Raw genomic sequence first — 8,258 nt, forward strand, 5'->3', positions numbered from 1 at the left:
GAGTACTCTTCTGGGTTGCCAGAGTTTGTTTATGATGAGTTTTCCTTTGAGTTTGGCTTAGTCAGGCTATTTTTAGCAGTTTTGGAGTTATAAAGATAGACCCCTGCTATTTTTAGAAAAGGGGTATGGTCATATGCAGTTCTATCATGTTAGCTCCCAGTCCAAACAACATTCAAAAATGTTGAGTAATAATGGAGATATTAATGTTTATTTAGTTAAAATAAACATTATTGGTTTTGAGCCTATATTGTTAAGTTATAATATATAACTTAAGTGAGGGTCATGATATCATAAAAGGGGCCATCGTTTCAATTAATTGTGGGTCCAAGCTTATGGAAAAATTAAAAGGGCTTTTCTAAGTTTTAATGTAATAACATTTTTTATGTTATTATTATATCTTTTATCCCACATTGAGCGTGGAGACTCATTCTGGAGTTGAGGAGTCCTTATAAACAAACCTTGTCTTCCTTCAAGAGCAGGTTATGAGAATTGCTTAAAAAACTTTGCCTTGTGAAATTTCTTGAAGTTGTGGCAACAAGGGTTTCTACAAGTTTAAGAATAATTCAGATTGTGGAGAACGTAGTATCTTCAGAGTTGATGCAATTTGAGGGTGTGAAATATCACTTGAATTTTGCCTGTGAGTTGACTTCATTCTGGAGTCAATATTGTGTTTCAGTAGGGAAAAAGTGGATGAATCTGTTTACAGGTTGGAAGGGGTTATAACAGCAGCTACAGTGCTGTGAACAGTACAACGCTATAGTGAATTAAAAATCAGAGATTTAATATTGCGGTTTTTGATAGGCGCTGCCCAAGGAGGAAGCAACCAGCAGCGTGGTTGCGTATCAGAGACAAAAATCAGGATTTTTTTCAACTATTAATGATAATGTTTTTAATGTATGCTTCCAGCAATAAGTATTGTACAAACATTAGGAGCCATCTAAATAAATGAATTTGATTAGCATTATAATCAGATTTGAGTTATAATTTGAGGTAGATTAGTTTTCAATATTTGTATTTTCTTTTCATCAACTCAAAAACCCAAAAACAGCTTAAAACATTAAAAAACAAACCAAAAACAATTATTACACTCAGGGAAACAAACAGTGATCAGCATAAAGCCTATTTGGGGTTCTTACATTGGTATCAGAGCCTCATTCCTGCCATCCTGAGGGTTTTGGGAGTCATATGCAGCCACCAAAAATTGGACCACATAGGTACCATACTCGTAGGAGAGCTCTGATTGAAAGAGAACAGTTACAGGAAACAGGAAATATGGAAGAGAGGCATGATGGTAGTCCACCTAGAAACAGGAGGAATAATGATGATCAGGATACCAGAGAATTCTACCGTGCTATGGTTACAGGGCAGCAGCAGATGGCACAGGCATTACAGGCACTCACTACTATGGTAGAAAGGATGAACCCACCTGTTAGACAAAATGGGGAGCCGGGAGAATAGGGAGATAACAGGAGTGCTACAGGTAATCAAAGACCACAACGGACCCATTCCAGAACAGCTGATAGGCCTACACGCCCTGCATTTGTTTCGGAGGAGCCAGAAGAAGCTCTGGTAGAGGAGGCGACAGGAGACCCCATATTCACAGATGCACTCATGGCTGCAAATGATGAATGGGAATTATTAGCTCCGCAGGTTCGGGAGAGGATGACCTTTGAATGCTTTGTAAATCAGAGAAGAGAGCATTACAGGTCACTCAGACAAGATAGGAGGCCTAGAGGTCAAAATAGTGAGTTGAAGAGGGCTACAGGCAAGCTTACTATGCCTACATTTGATGGGAGTGGTAAGATGACAGCTCAAGCTTGGATTCATAAGCTTGACACATTTTTGGCACTGAGGCCAATGACAAAGATTGAAGCTATCAAATATGCCACCTTGCATTTGGAGGGAATAACACATGATTGGTGGTACCATGGTATGGTAACACTTCAACATAACCAAGTGATAGAATACCTGGACTTCGTGGATAGGTTGGTTGAAAGATTTGACAAGAAAGATCCAGAGATTTACTTCCGGGACTTAGCACAGCTGAAACAAACAGGCAACTTGGAGTATTTCATTGGTGAATTTCAGCGGTTGGCAGTCATGGTGCCAAACATTTCAGAGCATAGATTGATAGTTCTTTTCATTGAGGGCCTATCCGAACCACTGAGAGGTTGGATAAAGGCATTTGATCCTATTTCTTTACAGGAAGCGATGAGAAAGGCAAGAAGTATGGAACATGCAGTCCCAACAAACAAATTTCAGTCCAAAGGAGCATCTTCTAGTAAGGATAACAAACCATTTTATAAAAAACCAGAGAGGACTGATTTTAAAATTGATTCTAAAGATAAAACTCCAGCACCTTTTGACAGGGAAACATTAAACGATTTGAGGAAGAAAAAATTATGTTTCTACTGTAAGGGACCCTATGATGCAAACCATGATTGTCCTCTTAGGCCAAAGGGAAAAGCTAACAGAGTTATGTGGGCATACTATGAAGAATCAAAATCAGATAATTCAGATCAGCAGTCTGATATAGAGGAAATAGATGGTGAAAAAGAGGAAGACAAGGCTGAAAACTTGTCTAAAATGGAGTCCGAGGATGGGGAAGGAGATGGGCAACTTAGGGAAGCTCGTCTCACTAGTATTAAGCAAGAAGGGTCATTCCGGATGAGAGGAGTACTCGCTGGACAGCGAGTCATAACCTTGGTTGATACAGGTGCCACTCATAATTTCATTGATGCTAGGATGGTGGAGAAGCGTGGCATACAAACAAAGGAGTTTGGGGGAATTAGAGTGAGGGTAGCGGATGGCTATGTCCTCAAATGTGATCGTAGGATCACTGGACTCCCATTGAAAGTTAATAATTATGACTTTAAGGCAGATTTTTATGTTGTACCTATGGGAGATACAGATATAGTTCTTGGGATGAGTTGGTTGCACAATTTTGGTGAGTTCACTCTTAACCTCAAGGAGATGGAGATGAGGTTTAAAGTGAATGGGAAGACACATATTCTTAAGGCAATCAGGGACAGTGATCTCAGGATGGTCTCTTTTCGTAGAATGGCTAGATTGATTCGACATGATCAGGTAGAGTGGGCAACAGAGTGCATGTTGATGCCATCACAGGAGGGACAGCATAAGATTGAATATCCTCTTGATATTCAGGAGCTTAGAGTTAAACACTCTAAGGTGTTCAGTGACATTCCACCAGGTAGACCACCAGACAGAGGTATTGAGCACATCATTGAGTTAGAGGAGGGGGCTAAGCCCATCATGATTACACCTTACAGGCATCCGAAGAGGTTGAAGGATGAAATTGAGAAAACCATGAAGGAGTTACTTGCTATGGGCCACATTAGACCAAGTAAGTCTCCTTTTGCTTCTTCAGTGGTGTTAGTAAAGAAGAAGGATGGGACATTGAGGATGTGCATTGATTACAGAGTGCTTAATAGGAAGACGATTAAAAACAGATACCCCATTCCCAGGATCGATGAGTTGATAGATGAGCTTCATGGAGCTTGCTTCTTCTCAAAGATAGATTTGAGATCAGGTTATCACCAGATAAGAGTTAGAGAGCAGGATATTGAGAAGACAACCTTTAGATGTCATTGTGGCCATTTTGAGTTTGTAGTTATGCCATTTGGGCTAACTAACGCACCTGCTACTTTTTAGGCAACAATGAATAGGGTTTTCCATCCTCAGTTGAGGAGATTTGTACTTTTCTTCTTCGATGATATCTTGGTATATAGTAGATCTTGGGAGGAGCACTTGGTTCACCTGGACATGGTACTGGGTATATTGGACAGAGAATCCTTGTATGCAAAGGAGTCGAAGTGTGATTTGGGCATGACAGAGTTGTTGTACTTGGGTCACATCATCAGTGCAGAGGGCGTGTGCATGGATCCTGAAAAGATTCGTGCCATTGTGGAGTGGCCTTCACCGATGAACCTTACACAGTTGAGGGGCTTTCTAGGACTATGTGGTTTCTACAGAAGGTTTGTGGATGGATATTCTAGGCATGCGGCACCCTTGACAGATTTGATGAGAAAGGGAGCTTTCTTGTGGACTCTTGAAGCACAAGAGTGTTTTGAGAAATTTAAGGGGTTGATGACTTCTTGTCCAGTGTTAGCATTACCAGATTTCAGCAAACCTTTTGAGCTACATTGTGATGCTTCCGGAGAGGGCATTGGAGCAGTGCTTATGCAGGAGAAGCACCCTATTGCTTATGAGAGCAGGAAATTGAGAGGGCCAGAGTGGAGCTTCAGCATATATGATAAGGAGATGCTAGCCATTATGCATGCTTTGGCCAAATTCAGGCAATATTTGGTAGGTAGAAAATTTTGTATCAAAACCGACCATAATAGCCTAAGACACTTTTTGGGGCAGGGAGATCTCAATGATAGGCAGCAAAAGTGGGTGAGAAAGTTACAGTCCTATGACTTTGACATTACATATTTTAAGGGGACACAGAATGTAGTTGCTGATGCCTTATCACGTAGGCCCCATTTGAGCTTACTGACAGACATATCGGAGGATTGGAGACACTTGATCCTTGCAGAGTATGCAAAGGACACTTGGGCAGCTGGATTCATAGATGGGACTATTCAGGACAACAAATACACCCTCGTGAATGAGCTCATCATTTACAAAGGACCTATGGCAGGACATCCTGGTTTCTACAAGACATACCGACAGATTAGAGAGCGATTCACATGGAAAGGGCTCAAAGCAGAGGTACTTCAATATGTTAGGGAGTGTCCCACTTGCCAGCAGAATAAGCAAGAACACTCCTATCCAGCCGGTTTACTTCAGCCACTTCCGATTCCTGATAGGAAGTGGGAGTGTTTGTCTATGGACTTCATCACAGGACTGCCTAGAGCCCAAGGCAGAGACTGCATATATGTGGTTGTGGATCGCCTTACGAAGTTTGCACACTTCTTTTCGATCACTGCTACATACACTGCTACACAGGTGGCAGAGTTGTTCTTCAAAGAGATATTCAGATTACATGGCTTACCTCGGAGCATTGTAAGTGACAGAGACAGCAGGTTTATGAGTCACTTTTGGCAGGAGCTATTCAGGTTGTGTGCGACAGAGCTCACTCCGAGTACTAGCTACCACCCTCAGACAGATGGTCAAACAGAGATAGTAAACAAATGGGTGGAGGGATATCTCAGAAATTATATAGCAGGGCAACAGAGGGCGTGGGTAAAGTCGATTTATCTTTGTGAGTATTGCTACAATACCACTTATCACATGTCTATTCAGATGTCACCCTTTGTGGCCCTGTATGGGTATGAGGCACCCAATTTTATGGATCTGCTTTTGAGTGACAGTAGAGTGCCCAGTGCAGGTGATTTGTTATAGGAGAGTCAAGACCTTGTTAAGACTCTCAAGGATAATCTAACTAAGGCACAAAATCAGCAAAAGCAGTATGCAAATCAGAAGAGGACTGAGCGGACTTTTGAGGTTGGAGACATGGTGTATCTTATGTTGCAGCCTTACCGTCAATCCACTCTCAAGAAGAGTGGTGCTGAGAAACTCAAGCCACGATACTATGGTCCATTTAGGATTATCAGGAAAGTGGGAGAGGTGGCTTATGAGTTAGACTTGCTGGTGGAGAGCAAGGTGCACAATGTTTTTCATGTGTCACGCCTCAAAAAGGCGCTAGGGCATCATATTGTGCCTTCTACAGTACTACCACCCCTGGATGATGAGGGAAAACTTGTTTTGATACCGGAGGCTATCATTGATTTTAGAGAGAGGAACTTGAGGAAACATACCATCCGAGAATATTTTGTGAAGTGGAAGGATTTGCTGGTAGAGGATGCTACTTGGGAGAGCGAGGAGATTTTACAACATCCAGAGTTGAGATTGCTTGAGGACAAGCAATTTCAAGGAGGGCGGATTGTGATGTCCCCTTCTAGCTAGAGACATCACTTTAGCTGGTGATTAGCCTATCAGAGACCCTCGTAGGCTAATAAGATTGGATAGAGGGTCACCTTGGTGTGGAGATCCTCCAAGGACCAGAGCAGAGTACTCTTCTGGGTTGCCAGAGTTTGTTTATGATGAGTTTTCCTTTGAGTTTGGCTTGGTCAGGCTATTTTTAGCAGTTTTGGAGTTATAAAGATAGACCCCTGCTATTTTTTAGAAAAGGGGTATGGTCATATGCAGTTCTATCATGTTAGCTCCCAGTCCAAACGACATTCAAAAATGTTGAGTAATAATGGAGATATTAATGTTTATTTAGTTAAAATAAACATTATTGGTTTTGAGCCTATATTGTTAAGTTATAATATATAACTTAAGTGAGGGTCATGATATCATAAAAGGGGCCATCGTTTCAATTAATTGTGGGTCCAAGCTTATGGAAAAATTAAAAGGGGTTTTCTAAGTTTTAATGTAATAACATTTTTTATGTTATTATTATATCTTTTATCCCACATTGAGCGTGGAGACTCATTCTGGAGTTGAGGAGTCCTTATAAACAAACCTTGTCTTCCTTCAAGAGCAGGTTATGAGAATTGCTTAAAAAACTTTGCCTTGTGAAATTTCTTGAAGTTGTGGCAACAAGGGTTTCTACAAGTTTAAGAAGAATTCAGACTGTGGAGAACGTAGTATCTTCAGAGTTGATGCAATTTGAGGGTGTGAAATATCACTTGAATTTTTCCTGTGAGTTGACTTCATTCTGGAGTCAATATTGTGTTTCAGTAGGGAAAAAGTGGATGAATCTGTTTACAGGTTGGAAGGGGTTATAACAGCAGCTACAGTGCTGTGAACAGTACAACGCTACAGTGAATTAAAAATCAGAGATTTAATATTGCGGTTTTTGATAGGCACTGCCCAAGGAGGAAGCAACCAGCAGCGTGGTTGCGTATCGGAGACAAAAATCATGTTTTTTTTCAACTATTAATGATAATGTTTTTAATGTATGCTTCCAGCAATAAGTATTGTACAAACATTAGGAGCCATCTGAATAAATGAATTTGATTAGCATTATAATTAGATTTGAGTTATAATTTGAGGTAGATTAGTTTTCAATATTTGTATTTTCTTTTCATCAACTCAAAAACCCAAAAACAGCTTAAAACATTCAAAAACAAACCAAAAACAATTATTACACCCAGGGAAACAAACAGTGATCAGCATAGAGCCTATTTGGGGTTCTTACAAAGTTGCAAATAAAATAGTTTACACTATGAACAGAGTACATGTCAAGAAAGACACAAACACGACCCCTTATGAATTATGGTTTGGTCACTCACCTACAGTTAAGTATTTTAGAATTTTGGGTACTAAGTGTTATATCAAAAGAGATGATGATATTGGTAAGTTTGATGCTAGAAGTGATGAAGGTATGTTTATTGGTTATTCATTGAAAAACAAGGCTTATAGATGTTGTAATCTGAGAACTAAGACTATTATGGAAAGTGCAAATGTGAGAGTTGAGAAATTTAGGATACAAGAAAGAATAGTTTATTATAATTCAGATGATGATGTTGTTATTAAACCAAGGAATGATGAAATATTCCTTGAGACTAACAATGATTTGCAGAATGAAGGAGAGCTAAGGTAGGAACAAAACTCAGAACCTTTAGAAGAGCCAAGAGTTGAGATAACAATTCCTATTTCAGGTAAGAATATGACAAAGAATCATCTACACAAGAAAATCATTGGAAGCAGAGATAAAGGTGTGATGACAAGAAGCAGAGTTAATGAAGAACTATGTTTGATATCTCAAGTTGAACCTAAGAATGTAGATGAAGCATGTCAAGATGACTATTAGATCATATAGTAAAGAATGAGACATGGGAATTGGTGCCTAGACCAGCAGTTAAGAATGTGTTAGGAACTAAATGGGTATCCGGGAACAAGATGAATGAACAAGGCAAAGTTGTAAGGAACAAGGCAAGATTGGTATGTAAAGGTTACTCACAACAAGAAGGAATAGACTATGATGAGACCTATGCTCTTGTGGTTAGAATTGAAGCAATAAAGTTATTCTTAGCATATGCAACATATAAGAAATTCAAAGTATACCAGATGGATGTCAAGTTAGCATTTCTAAATGGAGAACTTGAAGAAGAGGTATACATAGAGCAACTTGAAGGTTGTCCTTTGACAAATGACAAGGACATAGTATGCAGATTGAAGAAAGCATTATATGGCTTGAAGCAAGCACCTAGAACCTGGTACACAAGGTTGGACAAACATTTGAAAAAGCTTGGATATAGAAAAGGTATGACAGATAGTAATCT

The sequence above is a fragment of the Cupressus sempervirens genome, chromosome 10 (assembly GCF_028749045.1).
Source record: "Cupressus sempervirens isolate cs-2001-9-10 chromosome 10, ASM2874904v1, whole genome shotgun sequence".
NCBI classification, from domain to species: Eukaryota; Viridiplantae; Streptophyta; class Pinopsida; order Cupressales; family Cupressaceae; genus Cupressus; species Cupressus sempervirens.